The sequence below is a fragment of the Drosophila obscura genome, unplaced genomic scaffold, assembly GCF_018151105.1.
Source record: "Drosophila obscura isolate BZ-5 IFL unplaced genomic scaffold, ASM1815110v1 contig_84, whole genome shotgun sequence".
Classification (NCBI taxonomy): Eukaryota; Metazoa; Arthropoda; class Insecta; order Diptera; family Drosophilidae; genus Drosophila; species Drosophila obscura.
The window spans coordinates 265,647-282,602 of record NW_024542877.1 but is presented as its reverse complement, the minus strand read 5'-3'; the positions used below and the strand labels follow the sequence as shown (position 1 = coordinate 282,602).

The 16,956-nt window shown below is 50.3% G+C and overlaps 1 long non-coding RNA gene across 1 annotated transcript in view; it reads left to right on the top strand.

Moving 5' to 3' along the window:
- Positions 1-13,750, top strand: part of LOC121405229 — a 45,576-nt gene extending 31,826 nt beyond the window's left edge. The window contains exon 3 of the long non-coding RNA XR_005968431.1: positions 13,659-13,750. This is a non-coding gene — a long non-coding RNA (uncharacterized LOC121405229). The remainder of the gene's footprint in view (positions 1-13,658) is intronic.
- The last annotated feature ends 3,206 nt before the right edge of the window (positions 13,751-16,956 follow it).

Sequence of the window (16,956 nt, the reverse complement as noted above, 5' to 3'; positions counted from 1 at the left end):
TCAGCGTTCAGACTCTCTCTCACTTTGCCGTGTGGCAGTGGCAGTGGCAGTCAGTACGCGAGGCCAAAGCCGCCGTCGCCGTCAAAGGAAAGGCAGAGTCAGGGGCAGGGGCAGGGGCAGAGCACACGGGCCACAGACTGTGGCACAAGTTGAGGTAGGTGGGTGGGGTTGCAGGGGGTTGGGATGGATGGATGGTTGGGATTTTGGCAGTTTGCTTTTTTAGCTGCGTGAAACTTACAGCAACAGCAACAGGGCCACAGCATCTGCGACTATTTCCCCATTGCTGCCCCCCCACCCCACCCTCCCCCCTTGACGCGTTTTACATAAATCTTCTTTTCAAGAAAGCAAAAAAAAAAAAAAAGAAGAATAAAATAAGTGAAAGAAGAAAAAAAAAAGAAAGAAAGAAACGAGAAAAAAATAAATAAACACTAATGCCGACGCGAGCCAAAGAAGGCAAAGGAAATACAGCAACAACAACAACAAAAAGAAAGAACTAAAAAATTTAGTATCTACACACACACACACAGACACACACGCACACCAACACACCGATGGGCGGCAGGAAAAAAAAAAGAGAAAGATTTTTTATTACAGCGAGAAAACTTAATGGCTGCTGCGGGCTGGAGTTTGGTGGGTACTAGTGGGGTCTTGGGCGGGGGCGGTGGCAAGGGGGAAACCAGTTGAAGACGCTCGACTTCGACAGAAGGAGATGGCAAAGGAGATGGAGATGGAGAGAATATAGGAAGAGCAGTCAGGCTGCAGAGGAAGGCGGCTGCGTGGGCTGCCTCTGATTTCGGCAACATTTTTAGCAGACCCCCACAGCAGACTCCCCCCACACCCACACCCCGCATTCAAATGAAATGGAACATATTTCTTTTAATTTGCGAGAAAAAGGGCGCAAGAATGGGAAAGTAGGGGTAGGCTGGAGGGCTGCGAGTAGGCGGCAAATAGGGTTCGAACTGTGACCCAGTTATAGCAATGGAAACTAGAGGAAAGTGAACTGCGTCGGGGGGTGCGGGGGCTAAAGTTTCATGGTGCGACACTAAAATTAGAAGAGCAGCCCCCCCCCCACACACCCGGACAAAAGCCACCCTCCCCCAGCCCCAACCCCACTCCACCACCACTAAAAGGAGTCTGTCCTGGAATGCCGCTCATTGATTTGGCCTTCGTTTCGCATTTGGCGTTTCGCGTTCGCGTTTCTCCTTCGCTGGTTACGGGGACGGGAGGGCTCTAAAATTGTAGTTGCCTCCCTGCCCCACTCACCCCCCTGCCAGCACATCATCATCTTTTTAGGCTTTCCCCCCCCCCCCACCCCCGGCAGAACTCATTCAAGGATAGCAGCTGCGCTGGCGGCGCAGTTTTCCTTCCAACATTTTCTATATCGATACTTTTTATTTATTTCGTTCGCTTTTTGTTTCTGCTGTTGGAGCTGGCGGAGAGCTTTCTTTATGCCTCCTGCCACACAGCAGCCACAGCCACTGCCACTGCCACATTGCCTTTGTATTTGTGTAGTTGTGCGTCGACGTCGTCGCGGCTGCTGCTGCTGCTGCTGTTGCGTTGCGTTGCTGCTGACTTCGACATCGACTTCGAGTTCGTCTTTCGACCTTGTTATTGCTGTTGCTGTTGTTGTTGCTTTTTTCAATTTTATTTCTCTATATTTTTTACGATGCTCGAAACTACCCTTAATGATGCCTGGCTGCTGGCTGCTGGCTGCTGGGGATGTCTGCCCTGCCCTGCCCTGCCTGCCCATCCCCTTTTGGCCCTTACCTTTTTTTTATTTTATTTTATTTTTGGCTGTGTGGAATCCGCCGTGTGATGCTTTTTGGATGGCATAAGCCAGCAGCAGAAGCAGCCAGAACTAGAACTAGAACTAGAACCAGCGTCACAGATCGATGAGGCAACAGGAATAGTTCACCAGCACCCCCCTATAACACCACCCCCTTGGCTTACTCACTCTCTGGCGAGATCTATGCTTTAGCTAGAAGTCCTCTGGCCATCAGGGATCCCTAGGATCCCAGCCACACTTCCCGGAACTGACTCACTCGCTCTCCCCCTGCCGCTGCTGCTGCTGCTGCCGCTGCTGCTGCTCTAATTGAAGTCAGAAGAGTCCTTTCGGTGCTTCGGTCCTGCCGTCTGTTCATTGGAAAACTGCCCCCGAGGATGCTGTCGCTTCTAATTTTACATTTTATTGTTGTATGCCTCTCCTCTTCTCCACCTCCCCCTCCACCGCTTCTCTACTGCTTTTGCAGTTTTTCTTTTTACCTTTTTTCTTTGCGTTTCTTTTTTTTTTTTTAGGGGTTCATAAAGGGTTGATTAGGAAGAAGAAGAAGAAGCAGCAGCAGCAGACATAGACCCTTGTGTATACCAGCCGGATAAGAAGAGAAAGAGAGTGGGGTAGAGTGGGAGAGAGAGAAAGAGATGGCGAGTGCTTTCAATTGTATTGGCAGTGTAGTGGTACTATCCCCATGCCAATGCCCAACCCTTGCCCTTGCCCATCCCTCATCCACCTCTCTCTTTAATGACCTGAGCACGCTTTGATTTTTGTTATTCCGCTTTGTGGTCCAGCCCCGCCAGAACCCCTTTTGGACACATCTTCTGGAGCTTTTATTGCGGCCAATACGGAATTATTAATGCAACCCCCCACAACACCCCACCAGCCCCCCCCCATAAAGTCCGAATGTGAATGCTAGTAAAACGGCAGCTGCCACGACGAAGAGTTCTCTTTCTATTTGTGGTTTATGGCCCACGGGATCATCTCTCAGATATTTATATGTACATATGTATGTATGTATGTGTGTGTGTGTGTATGTGTGTATGCCACAGAGCACTATGTAGTGGCTGCCGTATGGGTGGGTTATGGTTATGGATGGCCATGCCGCATCCAATTTTCGGGCCTATCTTTTTATGCGCATATAAATGTTAATGATGTCCTGTGCCTGCCGAATGACCCACTGAATGACCTAAGAATGGCACAGCTGCATGTCAGAGAGAGACAAGAGAGAGAGACAGAGAGAAAGAGACAAAGAGAGAGAGAGAGACAAAGAGAGAGAGAGAGAGAGAGCGAGAGAGCGAGGTGAAGCCTGAGGCAAGGGCAGGATCGATCGTGGGATAACGAAGCGCATTGTCGTTGAATGAATGTTGACACAGCCATTTAATTTATTTTTCGTTTTTCTGCATTTCCCTGGCACACTCCCTTCCCTGCCCCTTCCCTACCCCCTTCCCTACCCCCCCTCTGCTCGCTGTGTCTAACTTACACAAAAATCCTTTTACCTTTGTCGCGGCATTTCGAAGGCTGTCGCAATCCGCGCGCGACTTTCCCTTTTCCTTTCCCTTTCTCTTTCCCTTATCCCTTTCTCTGCCCTGCCCTGCCGCTGTCTCTCTGTCCTGGTGTCCTGGCATCCTGGAGTCCTGGCGACTAACTAAGTAAACGCGCGGCCCACGCAAAATGCGTTAAAAAATTAACAGAAACAAAAAAAAAAAATCTAAAGAAAGAGCAGAAGGAAAAAAAAAAAAGCAGAAACCCCAAAAAAAAAAAAAGAACAGTAGAGAACAGTACAGAGAAGAGAAGAGAAGTGAAAACAAAGCGAGAGAAAAAGCCAGAAAAACAGAAACAGAAACGAGCAGAAAAAAATTGAAAAAATGTGGCTGGAAATAGTAAAAGAAAAGCAACAAAATGGCACGAAAAAAAAAAAGAAACGAGTTTTTTCGGCTTAGTTGAGTCAAACGAGGGGGGGGGGGGTCCTAGGGAGAGGGGGGGGGGGCAGCAGTCAGTGGCAATACCAACTGGGACTCTGGTTTGTGGGTCTGCCTGCCTGCCTCCTAAAGTTGGTGGCAAAGTTAAAATAAATGGCAACTTGGCATTAGAGACACACACACACACACACACAGGACATGCACACACACAGCTACGCAACACATATACAGATGAATGTTAGGCAGCCGCCATATTAATGGCAATTGGGTGGCAAAGCAGCAGCAGCCACCGCTGGCTGTGTCTGTGTCTGTGTGTGTGTGTGTGTGCGGTACATGAATATAAAACTTTATTTTTATTTATTCCCTTTTTCGCCTGCACAACCCCCCACCCCCACCCCCACCCCACTGCTGCTGCTGCTACTTGCGGCCGCCAACGCCGCCGCGTCGTTTGCCTTCCTTCGCCTTGGCCCTGCCGCTCCATGCCGCTCCTGCGCCGCACCGCGCACATAAAGCAAAATTTATTAGAAAACATTTCATTCTCATTCGGATTCTGTTGCTCTCTCTCTCCTCTCGCCCGCTCGCTCTCTCTGCACCCCACTCCCACTCCGCTGCTTCTCCTCTTTAGCTACTTCATCTTCTACTTTGCTTTTTGCATGTTTATTCGCAATTGTTGTTGTAATTGTTTTCATTGTTACAGTGCCTGTGCTGCCGCCTCTTACCCCCTCGCCCAGCCACCAGCCACCAGCCCACACTCCTGTTGCCCCTCCTGGAAGGATGGCGGGCCCCAAAACAAAACGTTGGGTGAACAGCTACAAAAATGTGTGTGTGTGGCAACATCTTTAACGTGGCTACAATGGCGTTGGGCATAGAATTATTACTCTGACTGTGGGCTGCTTGCTGGTGTCTATGCTTCCAGGACTCGTGCCTTTGAGCTTCAGCTGCTGCCTGCCTGCCTGCCGCTTGGATGGGGGGCATTGTTGTAGGCGTAGGCGGCAGCAACAGCAACAGGACGCAGAGTCGCAGGACGCAGGACGAAGCATGAGGATGCTGGCTGCTGGCTGCTGGCAACTAAACCCCAGATGGCGCACTACACAAAGTTATGATATAATTTGGATTTCTTTTCGCTAAATTGCTTGTACCAACAATAAATATGTATTTATGTTCGCTGGCTGCTGGGCTGCTGGGCTGCTGGATCCTTTGCTGCTGGCTTTGTGTGCGTCTATCCCCTCCCCGCCCCGCTTAAAGCTCCACTTGATCTTCCCGCCCCGGACTGGGGCGGCTCCGAAGGCCAGGGCTCTACAGCGCTCTATATTTATACGAGGAATGCTTTCAGTTAACATTTTTAATAATAGATTAGGAGGGGAGCAGCGAACACTGACGCACAGCCAGAGGGGGGAGGGGGGGGGGGGGGGGGGAGCAGTGGCAGTGGCAGTGGCAGGCTCTGAAGGATTCCTAATCGAAAAAGAGAGTAACAACAAAAAAAGGAAAGAGAGAGAGAGAGAGAGAGCCTGTGGCCTATGTGTCCTTGTCATCCGCGAAATAAAATAAATATAATATTTACATACACATACGGGGTGTATGAAAAGCGAGAGAGGGAGAGAGAGGGAGATAGAGAGAGCGAGAGCCTGCCACCACCCAACTAACAACCACCCACTAGTACACCCACTACAACAGCCCCCCAACCCCCCACCACACCCCCCCCACGCCAGCCCATCAAAGCAGCAGCAGCGCCGCCGCCGCCGAAAAATGTCGAAAAAAAAAAGGAGGAGGAGGAAGAGGAGAATTAAAAAAGGGCGACGCCACCGCGTAGCAGAAGCAGCGACGCCAGCCGCGACGCTGGCTGATTTACATTTTTAATTGTACGTCTAAAAGGGATACAAGAGCTGGGAAAAAAAAAGAAAGAAAACACATACATATACAAAAACAGTGCGGGGATACTGGATACAGGCTCCAGGATACATGTACTCGCAGTCGTCCTCGTATATAATGGCCAAGTTTGTTGCTGCTGGGGCTGCTGAGGGTGCTGGGGGGGGGGGAGCTGCTTTAATGGCTAAAACTAGCTTAGATGGAGGACACTTTTCCGGCAGCTCTGCTATCCCCCCGCAGAACTGATCCTTCTGCCCAGAGGGTGGCAGCAGGAGCAGGACTAGGAGTTAGGACTAGGAGCAGGAGTTTTGCTGCTGCCTTGCTGCCTGCTGCTGGTGTTGCCCTGGCAACGCTTGAGATTAAAAATTAGGCGAAAGGGTAGTTTAGCCTTGCTGCATGCCCCCCACCCCACTCCCACTCCACGCAGTCACACACAGGCGCAACCATTATGTACAGTGTAATGAAATGAACACACACACACACACACACACACACACACACATACGCAGGAGGGTAGCGGTAGAGTGGGTGGGTGGGTGGGGTTGGTAACGTATTATAAAATGTGAGTAGTGTATGCTAATGGCAAAGCGTTTCGCGTTCGTTCGTTCACACCCACCCCACACCCCACCAGCCCTAAGAACTGTCGAAAGAGCAGAAGAAAGAGAGACAGAGATAGTGTGTGTGTGTGTGTGTGCGTGTGTGTGTTGCAAAGTAAAAATGGAAAATTTGTTTGTACTTTTTCTGTTTTTCGCTGTCAGCTGAGGAGCGGCGGGGCGGGAGGCAAATGGAGTAACGCCGGAGACGGAGACCGAAGCCGGAGCCGGAGCTGGAACCGGAGACATGCGTGCACACACACACACACACACACACACAGAGAGGGAGGGAGAGAGTGGGAGGGAGCGAGAGATGATTGTGTCTAATATATGCATGTGTATGTGCCTCCCCCACACCCCCCCTCACCACCGTGCTGCCACACACGTCGTTTGCAATTTTTCATTTTAATTTTCATTAGCGTTTTTCTCGTTTTTCCTGCGTGCGTGTGTGTGTGTGCGCCTTCGATAGCTGTCTTTTCGCTTTTGTTGCTTTTCCTTTAATGGGGAAATGCTGAAGTGGTGAACGGGGCAGGGTTGGGGTGGGGGGTAAGTGGGCCTGCTCCCCAGCCACAACCGAAAAACAAAAAAAGGAGAGAGGCAAAAACCCAAAGCCTGGTTCGGTTCGCTTCGGTTCGGTTTTCATCTGGCTCTGCCTGCTCACGCACCTCCCTTCGGCCCAGCCACCCACCCACCCAGCACCCCTTCCGCTGACGCTTTCTCTTTGGGTGCCCTGCCCCCAGCACACCCCCTGCTTCGCTTGGTTTTCTAAAATTCCGCACATGTACTTTGAAATTATGTAATGAGCGTATAAAATGTAAAAATGTTTTTCTGCGCCCCTTAAGTAGTGGCAGCAGCATAGGAGGAGGAGCAGGAGCAGAAACAGAAGCAAGAGGAGCAGCAGGTGGTGGGGGTAGGGATGGGGCGGGGGTTAGGGCAAATCAAAGCAGCGACAGCAACAGAAGCAACGGCAACGTCGTGTGGCAGTGGCAACTGAAAGGCAAAGGCAACACAAAACTTTGCGCTCGCGTAATTTTTCAATTTGGCAGCGGAAATTGCCTAGGGAGGTGTGACGCATGTGTGTGTGTGTGTGTGTGTCTTAACCCTCATGATGTTGCTCTGCTGTTGACGCTGACGAAGCTTTTGCCAGCTCTCAAACTCATGTGGCAGCTCCACCACTGCCCCCCCACTCCCCCAAAAAAAAAACCGCCCATCCAATGCCCCCGCCCCTTTAGTTTCCTTCCGCCCACCGCAGCTGATGCTTTTTCTAATAATTAATTTAAAACTTTTTCTTTTAAACTGAGAGAAAACCCTTAGCCCCCTGCCCCCTGCCTCCTGCCGCAGCCACCCCTCCACACCAAACGACGACTCCTTTGGCATATGGGGAAAATATTTGAGGCTGGCGTGGGTGGGTGGAGGGGGGGAGGTAGGCTCTATTAATTAGCAAGAGAATATTTTAAGGGTTCCGCTGCCGCTCTTGGGGCATCATCTCAGAGCGATCTGAGGCACGAGCAGCAACTCTGGAAGGTCAGGGTTCAGCTGCAGAGATCCTTGGAACAAGCTCATTCTGCCTGCAGTTGCTGCCTGCTCACACGAAAGTTAATTAGCCCTTAGCACAGCCCACCCCCCCCCAGCCCAACCCCAGCCCACCCCTCTTCCATTTTACAGCTACTTTCACCACTAATCAAAAGCTCATTGTGCGAATGGCAAATGGAATATGGGACAGGCCACAAAGGTCAAGTGTCGGCGCTGCTTGAACCCTGGACAGCCACGAATGCCATAGGCCAGAAAATCAGACACATATCAGACGTACCCCTTGACCACCCTTGACCCCTCTTAACCCCTTTGCTAAACCACTGCCCAAAACTAAAGAGCCGCAGCATATTTGTCCCAAAAGTGAGCGATTCAAATGCGAGAAAAAATTAATCGGAATTTTATAGAACATTTCATAATGAAAACGGGTGGAAAATTCCAAACCCAAAATGGCTGGGCCGGGGCAGGGGCAGGGGCAGGGAAGAGTGTGTGTGCTGGTGGTGGTGACCCTTGACCCGTATGTCCCACTCCCCGGCGTCGATTAAAACATATCCCATTGCTGACAAATGCAAATCAAGCAGATCCACAATATCCGCCTCACACAACTAAACTAGTTGGCCATGTAAATGAGCCCTGCCTGACCCCTGACCCCGATACCGGGTGCCCGAGACCTGTGCAACCCTTTGCCCAAAAACCAGATAAACCCAAACCAGAAACCCAAACCCAAAACCCCTAAACGCATGTGGCAAATCTTTGCTAAAACACTTAACAAGAGACATGGCCCAGACAGAGACACACACACACACGCAGAGATGCCCAGGCAACCCCTTTGAATATGGGATGGGGGGTGAGGGCAAGGGGCAAACCCGTCTGACATGACACATGAGTAAGTGATAGCCGCTCATGAGCCATGCTTCTGCCTGCCTGACTGCCTGACTGCCTCGGACTGGCTGCTAGATGTCCCCTTTGCTGATGGGCTGGCCAAAGAGGTCAAGGGTGTGCGTGTGCGTGTGTGGGGTGTGTTTTGTAGGGCAAACACGATGTGATAAAGCTCACACACACGACACATGAGGCAATGCGGGTTGAGGCATGCCGGATTTCGGATTGCGGATTGCGGATTCAGTTTGAATTTGAGTTTTCCTATTTCCATTTCCCATTTGCACTCCACACCACGCCACACATATCTGTTGTTGTTTTGCTTGTCAACAATTCCTCTCCTCTCTCCCCCACTCTAACCTCTTCACCCTCATGTGTGGACTGGAGAATTTTCTATTCGTAGTTGGCGCGACAAGTTGTCTGTGGCACACAAAACGCTTTTCATTCCGGGGTAGAAAATGATGAGAATTTCCATATTATCGAAGTTCAAATGGCACCAAAAGAAAAGCGTGAAAAGCGAGGGGGCTGGGCGGACAGCAGCGGCAGTCAGTGTGTTTGTGTGTGTGTGATAATTTGTTGATTTGGGCCCAAGCCGGCGCCACTTGTTGCATACCCCACGCCCCAGGCGCAACAATGGCAACCAGTGTGCCAGAGATGGACATGGGATACAAGTGGGTGGGGGGGGGCGTCTGGGGAAAGAATGGCGTATGAGGGGGTGGGTTAGAAGGGTGGTGGGTGGGAGGGGGTTTGCATGTGTATTTTGATGCCGGACGTCAAGGCCATGCCACAAGACGCTGCTGTCACTGTCTGCTTGGCTCGGGGTGTTGCTGTCCTTTCTCTCTGTCTGTGTGTGTGTGTGCTTGGGTGTCTGGGTGAGTGTGTTAATGTATTCATTGGCTCGTCCCGGACAAGACCATCGAGTGGCGGGGCATGCCGCATGCCACGGATGCCGGATGCCGGAAGTAGTAGTCAGCAAGCCATAAAAACTTAAGGAACACATACGAGACGAGGCATGGACACACACAAACAGTCAGAGGGGGGCAGAGCAGGGAGAAAGCCAAAGCCAAAGCCAAGGCAAGACGGCAAGTGGCAGGAGTCGTTCTTTGGATCAGGCAGGAGCACTGCCACTGCCACTGCCGCTGCCACTTGCCACAGGAGGATATGTGTGCGTCTCTCTGTGTGTGCGTGTGTATGTGTGTTTTTTTCTGGTTCTTTTTGTTTGGGCAACGCGTTGACTCCACATATGCTCTTGTGACACACACACACACATACGCCACAGTCTGTGTCTGTGTGTGGCACAGTGGCAAGCGCAGGACGTTCGTTTTTTTTTTTTTTTCTTTTTTTTTCGGGCTAGCTTCAGGGGAGTAGAAAGCAGCAAGAAGTGTGTAGGGGGTGGGGGTGGGGCACTCGGTGTGACGTTCGCAGTGCGAGGCTGCTTCTGCCACTTCCCCTTCCCGCCACTCCTTTCCCTTTCCCCCCTTCGTTATGCTTCTTATCCTCTGTGTGTTTTTTTTTTTTGCAGGACGAAGTGAAAGTGAGCCACATGCCAGGACGACAACGACAACGTCGACGACGACGACGACTTTACTTGTTTGGTCAATTGCCATGTGTGTGTGTGTGTGTGTGTGTGTGTGTGTGTTGGGTGGGTGGGTGAGTGAGTGGGCGGACGAGCGAGACGACCTTGGCCTCACTTTTGCTTCTTTTGTCGTTGTCGTCGCTGTCGCTGGGCTGCGTGCGTGTCTGCTGCTGATGCTGCTGCTGCTGCTCCCTGTTGCTCCTTTTGGCTCCTTGCTCTTGTAATTTTATGCGGATTATCACTGCACACCCACACCCCACACACCCCCCACACACACACACACAGCAGCAGAATGAAGATGAGACGCGTGTGTTTGTCAGACAGGTAGACTGGCTGGCTGGATGGCTGGCAGCCCCATGCCTCCAACTGCCGCCCAAGATGTCGGCTGCTGCAAGGTCAAGTCGCGTCGCGTCGAGTCGAGTCAACTTTGGTTGCCAGGCAAGGCCGTGACTGCAGAGCAGCCAACAGCAGAGTGGAGGTGTGGGAGGGCAGGCGGGTTGGCTAGCAGCAGAGAGCGAAGCCGGAAGTTAAAAGTCCGTGGCGGCAGCGCTTAAAAAACAACAACGACAAACACTTGAGAGTCGGCCACGGACAGTCTGGATTTTAATTTCAATGTTTGGTCCTGGTCCTCGTCTTCGTTCTCGTCCTCGTCCTCGTCCTGGACCTGTCTGCCTCCGCAGAGGTTGAGTGTGAGAGGTTGGGTGGTTCGTGCTGTCCGTGCCTCGTGCTGTGGCATTGTCTGTGTCTGGGTCTGCTTCTGCTTCTGTCTCTGTCGCTGTCTACGTCTCCAGCTGCTTCTGTTTGTCGACACAAACTCCTTCGCGGTGGCCACGCAACGTCCTTGGCATCCACTCGAAGCAGACGATGAATGCGACAGAGTGGGGGCGTGCAGCGGGGCATGGAAACACAGTTTTCTCTAGGTCACACGGACACCTGTTGCAGGTCCGAAGGCGCCTCTGGCCAGAGACAACCTCAGCGATAGTCAGCTGTCGCGAATGAGGCTCCAAGGCCGCCCCCCTAGCTGTATGCTGTGTGCTGTGTGCTGCGGTGGCAGGGGCAGACAGGGGGGGCCTCATTAATTAATGGCTTTATATGCCAGCGCGCGCGTCTCTCGATACCATTGTCAATAGCAATTATGCAGCGGAATGTTGCAGGCAATAAACGAGTATGAAAATAAATAATTTCTGCCGCCCACTCATGTGCTTTTGATTTTGTTTATTGAAAAACTTTGCGACTCTCGAAGTGCAGGACATGGAAATGCAATAAAACAGGTAGGCTTCCAGGATTCCCCCCTTACTGACTGTCCCCTCTGTGGTGGCATCTGCGCCGAGTGGCAGCTAAACTTTTCTACGAAATTACAAGCTTAAATGCGCCGCAGGGGCAAAAGGGATATGCAGCATTAAAATGGAAAATGAGAAAAATTGTACAAAATGTGAGAAACAAGAGCAAAGCAAATGAGAAATGGCAGGCAGGCAGGCAGGGGGTAGGGGGCAGGCAGCGGCAGACAGGCAGGCGGTTTTCAAACAATAGCATTACGAAACAAAACCAAAAAATAAATAAAAAACTATCAAAAAACTGACTTTTCTACAATTTACACACATGTCCGAGCACACATTAGTGTGTATGTGTGTGTGTGTATGTGTGTGGATAAAACAAAGGGCAATCGCAAAGATACAGCACAGCAGATACAACACCAAAAAAAAAAAATGCAAAATGAGGGGCAAACAATAAAAAAAAAATTTATAATTATTTTAATACAAAAAGCGCCAAATAAAAAGCGACAACAAAAGCGAAAATTGCATTAACAATGCAGCCAGCGCGATGGCTCAAAATCCCTTCGTAACTCAACCCCCCACCCCCTCTAGCACTCCCACAAAAGTAGAAAAAAAATGTATATATATATATACACATGAAATGTAACAAGAGAGTGGTTGGGGAGAGAGCGGAAGAGAGGAAAGGGAATGGGCAGCGCAAAAAAAAAAAAAATACAGCGCCAAATTATATTATAATTATATTTAAAATGCTGCCTGCTCGATGGCCCCCACCAACTGCCACGCCTCTATCCTGCTGGCCAAATGCCATGCCATGCCACGCCACGCCACGCCACACCACGCCCCTCTCTCTCTCTCTCTCTCATGCTCAGGGCAGTGGAGTAGAACAAAATTACTAATAATTTTTGTGAAAAACTGAAAAAACACTTTACATTTCGGTGTTGCATAGACACAGAAAGGAAGAAAAGGAAATTATAGCCGAATCGAGGTGGGAGCTGAAAGCCGATGCTGGCATGCTCTTGCCTGGAAAAGGAGCAGCAAGAGAAGATCGCGGCTTCAATCGTAATTGCCATACAAATCATTCAGTCAGGCAGCCAGTTCCTGAGGGAACTGTGGCACCCAATCGCGGTTTAAGGGTATTTAAATAGATAAAAACCAAATGAGATTTCGCGCTCTCTGAACTGTTCAAGAGAAGCCCTGTGCTGCCCTGCGCTGCCCTGCCCAGACCTGACCTGACCAAACGGTCTGATCCCTTCACCCTGCTGCCGCTTCTAACTTTGTGGAAAGCGCGCAAAAAATGCATGTGGTAGGGGTCATAATATGCATCAAAACAGTGGCAACAACAATGACATTGACAACAATGGCAGTGGCAGCAGGAGCAGCAGCAGCAGTGGCAGAAGCAGCAGTGGCAGGAGCAGCAGTGGCAGCAGGAGCAGCAGCAGTGGCAGCAGTAGTTAGTGGCAAATGGCAGAGTGGCAGAGTGGCAGAGTAGCAGGGCAGCAAAGGCAATTGTATGGTTAACAAGCGAATAAATTTTGAAGCGCTTCGGGAATATCGTATCACGTATACGCCATGTGGCTAACACGGTAGCTGCCGCAGTGCAGCCAAACAAACGTTTAGACGAATGTCTCTATGTGTGTGCTGATAGGGAAGGCAAAAGGGAAAAGGGTAAAGGGTAATGGCACTGGCCAACAGCCAAAAACTGTGGCGCTAACTATAATTTGCACTGGTTACTGTTGCTGCCATTTTAATTTCATTTGCCATACCCTGCACTGGCGGATACCAGCGAGGCATTTAGCCCCACACGAAGCAGCATTCACTACGCCCCAATGTCGAGGGTATCCACAGATGCGTTGCACATGCCGCCACACAATCATCCGGCAAAGTCTAGCAGAGCTCTCCTGTTCGCATTCGTGCCGTTTCGTCGGCTTAATTTCGTGCCTTTTGCTTTGCTTTTTGTAATTTATGTGTTTATTATTTTTTACAAGTCGCATTTAGTTGGCCCCCGTCCCCCTCCCCCCCCCCCAAACAAAAAGGAGCAAAGCTCTCATGCATTTTTCCACCAATATGTACGTAGTTTTTGTGGGTTCTTTTCTGCATTTGGTATTTAGACAAAAACCCAATTGCATGCCTAACTGACTTTGGCATAGACAATATGCAGAATATGAATTGCGTTAGCGTTGCCAGTGGCCAGTTGCCACACCACTCAATTTATTACAAATGAAATTCTGTTTAAAATTTCCCCTTTTGCAGGTGCCACGTGGCCTGGAGGCAGCAGCCACACAGCAGGAGGCGGAGCAGCAGTGGTGCTGGTTTAATGCAGAGTCTCCTCTACTCTACGTTCAGGTACGTGCACATCCTATGCCACGCGCTTATCGTAGATCATTCAGGCCACGGCCACTCGGTTCACAGATAACAAATTTAACTTTAAGCTGCCATGGCCATGGCCGTGACCAAGGGGTTATCCCAAGCAAGCCACTGAACAAATTGCTAAACGCTTCAGCGTTATGCGTCTTATCAACTGAAGAACGGCAAATATTGGCCTTAATCAAGTGCTAGGCAGCGCCAAAAGGGGGGCAGAACTTTCCATCTTATTCACTATCGCATCAGGCATATAACGCTTTGCGATGTGTTGGATCTGTGATGGCAAGAACTCAACTACGTACTCCAGTACGTACTCCGGTACGTACTCCGGTATGATCTTCAGCTGTTCAGCTGCATTTAAATGTTTTTGCATCGATCTAAGCTCTAAGCTATGACAGCTGCTTGATGTTTAGGTGTGCTCTAGGCTCAAGGTATTTGTGTTGGTTGAGTACTGAATATCTTGGCTATTTGCTGTTTAAATTCCCCCAAAACTTTGATATTCGCAAGCTGCTCAAATCGCAGCTACGCATTGGCTGCAAATCTCAGAAATCGACGCTGTCGCTGTCGCTGTCTCTGCCTCTGTGCCTTCATATCGATTTGAAATACGCAATAATAATTCGGCGAAAAGTGTTGTACTACAATTTACTTAATGCAAAGACACAGGCGGCTCCCCCCAGCCCCAGCCCCCAGCCCCCTCTTTTATTGGGTAGTTACCGCACATTGCCAATCTCTTTATACATATGTACGAGTATGTATTTATGTATGTATGTATTGTATGCTACACAGTAATACTTTTGCAAACTTGGCTCCTTCTCCCTGGAGATACCCCCCTACCTACCTCCTTGGCCACTCATCGCTGCACCCTCTCTCATCTATCATTTCCTCTGCCGCTGCCTCTCTCCCTCTCTCTCACATCTCACTCTCTCCCATTGCTTTCTTCGTGTGGGGTAGAACTGTAAAATTTTGTGTCTAAACGCAAAACAAGAAAAAATAGGGGAAAATAAAAAAGAATAAAATAAATATAGAGATGGGATATGGAGAGAGGGCGCAAAAAAAGGGGAGCACTCAAGGGGGGGAGGGGGTGTGCATCTGGTGCTTGTAGGGCTGTGGGACAACCTCGCTCACAACAACCAACCGTTCAATCAACACCCCATTTGACTAACAACAACAAAAACAAAGGCAACAACGGCAACTCCAAGACTCCAAGACTAGAAAAAGACGATGATGATGATGCCCTGCCCACCCCCCTCCAATGGCATGAAGCAGAGGGAGAACGAAAGGAGGAACGGAGGAGCAGCTCCAGGCACCAGGCGGCAGGCACCAGCCACCAGCCACCGCAGCATCACACACACACACACACACACACACACACACCTATTCTAACGTTTCGCGGCAGCTATAAAAATATTTTTTAACATTTCTCGCGCGCGAAACATTTTCTTTCGGGTTTTTCGTTTTTCTCTTTCGGGTTTTCTCTTTCCTCCTTCTTGGAGCGCTCACTCACTCACTCGCTCCCTCTCTTTCGCTCGCTGGCGTCTGGATTCTAACCCTGGCCCTGGCCCTGTCCTTGCCCTTGCAACCCCACCCCCTTGCCAGCAACTCCCCGTACCATACCCCGCCTGCTGGGGCTGCTGTGCCCCGCTGGCGTTCAGGAATGCCTCGCGCTGGAAGAAAACTGTTAGAGCTGCGAAAGTTTGCGTCTGTTTGTCTTCACAGCGCGATGCGGCCTGCAGGATGGGTGTGCCAAGGGGGTGAGGGGAGGGAGCTATGTTCCACTAGGAGTTGGGTTAGAGCAGCGTTTTGTTGCGCTGCTTTTTGCTTCGGAGCGGCAACATAATGAGAGGCACCTCCATGTGATGCTGCTGTCTCTTTCTGTTGCGCCCAAAAATACACCAAAAGCAAGAAAGAAAGAGCACAAAAAAAAGAAGGGAAGAGCGACAGCAACAAAAAATAATAATAATAATAATAATGAAAAGTTTTATGCATAGAAAGAGCGGGCAAAAAATATTGCCAAAAAACGCTGAGCGCAGAGAGGGGAAGGCGCAGCCAAGGAAAAGTCGAGAGAAGGGAAAAGGACAGGCAAAGACAGCGCGTGGGGGAAGGGGGTAGGTGGTAGATGGCAGTGGGTTGTGGGTGGTTGTGGTGGGGAGGAGGCAATGTATTTGAATCTAAACTGCAAAATATAGAAGCGTCCCTCCCCTCTGGCTGGCTGGTTGGATGGATGGATGAATGGCTGGGTGGGAGAGTCCTTTGCCTGGCTTCGGTGCACATTAACTGGTCGCCCCGTGCCCCAACCGACGGCATTTGCCCTGCCCCCTGCAGCAAGCGCTCCCCGCGCGCTCAACATAAAGAAAGTTGTAACTATGAAAATTTTATAAATTCCGCAGATTTTCTGGCGCTAAGAAAGCCGAGCACCGAGCAACGGCTGAGGATGGGGTACGGAGCAGGGGCAGGGGCTACGTTGGTTTGTCGGCGGTTGTCGGTCGTTTGGGACGGCGGACCTCAGCTGGTTTCTTCTTTAGAGTGAGTAGAGCGGTGTGTAGCGGTAGTTCTGCGCGAGGGGGTGTTGTGGGGGGTGGGGTGTTCTGCCTTTGATAATGTGAGCGTTGGCATTTCAGTTGGAGCCTTCAGTCGTCTCCAGTCGTCTCCGCCTAACTCCCTGCCCTCCAATAGTTTGAAAACTTTCGCAGCATGCAGCGGGGGCAAGGCTAAGGGTATGGCTATGTGTAAAGGGGGGTAGCAGCAAGGAAGGGGGAATGTGTTGAAGGAATGGGCCACTCGAGAGGCGTTGCTTTGATGGGAGTGCCATTTGCCTGGTGGCCATTTGCCTTGCCCCTCGCTACGGCAGCGGTAGAGAGTCCGTAATATTTAGCAACAAAACAGTTTTAGTGTGCAAAGGGGAATGGAACGGAATGGAACGACTGAAAATGGAATAGATTGGAATGGAATGAAAAGAGATTAGCGATAAAAGATGGATTAATCAGTGTGGAAACTATCAGAGAAGCAGAAAAGAAAGAAGTTGGAACAGTTTCTGGTTATAGAGCACTGGACCTGAATGGAATGCAAAGGAAGCAATGGAACTACTGCTAAGTGGAACGGAGGAACAGAAACGCTCTTTGAGGCTCTTCGTTAGAATTGCTTTGATTAAATCAGTCAAAATGCTCACTTTAAGTCCATAGCCACAGCC